This window comes from Ranitomeya variabilis, chromosome 3 (assembly GCF_051348905.1).
Source record: "Ranitomeya variabilis isolate aRanVar5 chromosome 3, aRanVar5.hap1, whole genome shotgun sequence".
In the NCBI taxonomy this organism is placed as follows: domain Eukaryota; kingdom Metazoa; phylum Chordata; class Amphibia; order Anura; family Dendrobatidae; genus Ranitomeya; species Ranitomeya variabilis.
The window spans coordinates 112,307,808-112,311,928 of NC_135234.1; positions in this window are offsets into that span (position 1 = coordinate 112,307,808).

Genomic DNA, 4,121 nt, shown 5'->3' on the forward strand with positions numbered 1-4,121 from the left:
AGTGTTTACTGTAATAGATCTTTCAAATGCATTTTTCTCGGTTCCTTTACACCAAGATAGTTGGCATTTGTTTGCATTTACATTTAAGGGCAAACAGTTGGCGTGGACACGCCTTCCACAGGGAATGATACACTCCCCTACTCTTTATTCAAATGCCCTACAAACAGTTCTTCAAAGGTTTGAACCTGAATCACAGGTAGTAATTTTGCAGTATGTGGATGACCTACTACTTTGCTGCCCAGATCTAGAAACTGCAGAAAGGTCCACTGTGAGTTTACTATGTTTTCTAGAAAAAGAAGGGTGTAAAGTGAATAGACAAAAGCTACAAGTTTGTCAGACCAAAGTGGTCTTTCTAGGTCATTGCATTTCTCAAGGTAAAAAGCATCTTACACCTCAAAGAACTGAAGCAATAAGACAGATGAATGAGCCTAGAAATCATAAACAGCTACGAGCATTTTTAGGAATAGTGTCTCATTGTAGACAATGGATTATACATGCCAGTCAACTAATGCAATCACTGTATGACTGTGTAAAAAGTGAACCTTATTTGTTGACAAAAGAAGGTCAGATTTCGTTCCAACAATTAAAAGATGCCCTTGTTTCAGCTCCAGCGTTAGGGCTACCAGACTACACAAAATCATTTCAGCTTATGGCTGCAGAAGTTGATTCTCATGCTACAGGAGTTCTTACCCAGAAGCATGCAGAGAAACAAAGACCAATTGCATATCTTTCAGCAAGGTTAGATCCAGTAGCCAGGGCAGCGCCAACCTGTGTACGTGTGGTTGTTGCTGTCTCACTATTGTTGGACAAAGCATCAGAAATTGTCCTAGAGCATCCACTCACAGTTCAAACCACACATGATGTTTATGGGATATTAAACCAGGTCCAACCAAAACACATTTCCATGGCCAGACATTTGCGGCTACAGTGTTCTTTGCTGCTTCCCTCTACTATCACATTTGCAAGGCTTCAGACTCTCAATTTAGCTACACTGCTACCTCTCGAGTCTGAAGGGGGGAATAAGGACACTGATCCACACGCAAATTTTTTCCCTACAGATACACATGATTGTACAGAGCTCATTTTACAAGAAACGGTAGGCTTACCCAATGTATCCGAAACACCACTTCAAAATCCAGATTTAGAGCTGTTTATAGACGGTAGTAGGTTTGCAGATGACACAGGTAATTTCCATACAGGGTATGCAGTTGTGTCAGAATCTGAAACTCTCAAAGCAGAACCTCTTCCACCGAAAGTCTGCACAAGAAGCAGAACTAACAGCATTGATTGAAGCGCTAAAAATAGCTGAGAATCAGACAGCTAATATATACACTGATTCTAGGTATGCACATGGTATTGTGTTTGACTTTGGAGTAATCTGGAGAGCTAGAGGTTACATGACAGCGTCAGGCCAACCTGTAAAACATGCTTCTCTGATCAAACAGATCTTAGAGGCTGCACAAGAAACAAAAGAAGTAGCAGTAATTAAGGTAGCTGCACATGTGAGACTCGACACTAGGGAATCTAGGGGAAATGATAGGGCTGATAAAGCAGCCAAGGCAGCAGCGGTCAAACCCTTACAGCAGGTTCATACTGTAAACCCCACAGAAAATACTGAAGATAGACTGAGACAAGCACAGGAAGATGCAGGAGAAGAGGAGAGGGACAGGTGGAAAAAGGAAGGGGCAGAAGAACAAGCAGGAATTTGGAAGAAAGATGGACTAATATGTCTACCTAGAGCCTGGTACCCGATTGTAGTTGGTGGACTACACCACCCTACTCATGTGTCTGCAAATGCAATGACACTACTGGCAAAGCAAGTCTGGTTGGCTCCAGGTTTTGGCAACTACGCAAGAGACTATTGTGCTGCATGCGTTATATGCCTGGCACATAATCCCGGACAGACGACAAAGACCCCTATGAAGCACCACGTCCGACCTCTCTATCCGTTTCAGCGATTACAAATAGACTTTATCCAGCTGCCAAAAAGTAATGGGTATGAGTATGTGTTGGTGTGTGTGGACATGTTCTCAGGGTGGCCAGAGGCCTATCCAGTTCGGAAGGCTTCAGCTAAAAACACTGCTGTAAAGCTAGTTGCCGAACTGATACCCCGTTACGGTCTCCCTGAAGTGATCGAGTCAGATAGGGGTACTCATTTCACTGGAGGAATATTTCAAAATGTACTGAAAATGTTGGGTGTTGAAAGTCAGTTACACACTCCATACCATCCTCAAAGTTCCGGTAAGGTGGAACGCATGAATGGAACTTTAAAATTAAAAATACAGAAAGCCATGGCTGAAACAGGAAAGCCTTGGACAGAAAGCCTTCCACTGGCCCTTTACTCAATACGCAATACCCCAAGGGGTAAGACTAAACTGTCTCCATATGAAATTTTGTTTGGCAGGACTGCCAATTTAGGATGTTATTTTCCACAACAACTTGTGTTAAATATTGAGTCATTGACTTCTTATGTGCAAAACCTCCAGAAACAATTAACTAAGGTGCATGCACAAGTTTTTGCTTCTCTTCCAGATCCTGACAACATTGAAGGAAGTCACAAGTTGGAACCAGGTGATCAAGTCTATGTAAAAAGACACACCAGAAAGGCTCTTGAACCAAGATTTGACGGACCCTTCCAAGTCCTGTTGACAACACCTACATCAGTCAAGCTTGAAGGAAAGGCATCATGGATACATGCAAGCCACTGCAAAAAAGCAGTACAAAACTCATGATATTGATGTTAATAATGTTAACACAGATGTGGGATAAATTAGTTAGAGCCACGGATTATCTAGATGATCAGATTTGGGATATATTGGATATACTAAACACTAGTATAGCTGTACAGAATCAGCTTATAATAGTCATCAACCAACATACTCTGGTATTGGATTACCTAACTGCCTCACAAGGAGGTATGTGTCAAATCATCGGACTCACCTGCTGTCATTATATAGACCCGAATAGTACTATGAGTATGACATTTAAATTAAAGGACGTACAACGACTCAGAGATCAGTATGACAAAGATAATGACCAGAATAAGGATAACTGGTGGTCAGATACCTTTTCTTTTCTTAACCCAGCCAACTGGTTCAGAGGAATCGGTGGGTGGGTTGCTGGGATTATGCAGAGCATAATACATATAGTTATGATTATTGTAGTCATATACGTACTATTCCAGATTGTGCTCAAGGGTATCTCAGTATGCACAGATAAACTTTGTGTAATAGATGCAAGAGTATAAAGTTTTTTTTCTTTCTCCTTTATTCTTATGTTATCCTCTAGTGATTCTGATTAATATTACTGTACTAATTTTTGTTTTTATATTTTAGTATACTGCTAAAGAAGAAAATAATTTGCGATAGAAGAATTAATACTAGATTTGATTCTCTTATTAATAATATAAGTGTGTGTATGTGTAATACCAAAAATAAAGGCTTTGTCTTTGGCCCTATGGTAATAAATAAAAGGAATATGTCAAAGGGGGGAATTGTAGAGATTAGACTGAAAGAATCCATTGTATCTTTCTCCTGAAACATCTGGCTCATATCAAGAAACTTGAGCAAGTTGACATTTCCTTTTTATGCACGCATTCCTTCTGTCATTATAGCCTTTTACCTACATACTAGAGGTTGTAAATTTCACAGTATAGATAAGCTTTGTAAGAGAATGTGAAATAATGAGCGCTTGTGCGCATGTCTGCAAATGCATAACTCTTTTTCTTTATAAAGGAGGGGTAAAGCCCAGAGAGTCAGACGCGCTCCTGAGCTTCCCCTGTATATGATCACACAATACTTTGTTTGCGTGTCATTTACCTGGAAGCTTACCTCCAGTAAGCCAGGGACTGAGAAGGACTTAACAAACCTATTTAGCTATATAGTTCTGAGCTGTATAACGGCGGCTTTACACAGCCAATCAGCATTTCTTAATGCACCAGCCACTGATTGGACTTTCACATGATTTATTTATTGGCTCTTCACGGTAGCCAATGAGTAAAATGAGCGAGCTGATCAGCTGGGTCTTCCAGCCAATCACGTGTCACATCATTATACCCTTCTACAATTTTAAAGTGAGGAACAGCTTGTATAACAAAAAAAAAAACATTGTTAAGGCACAAA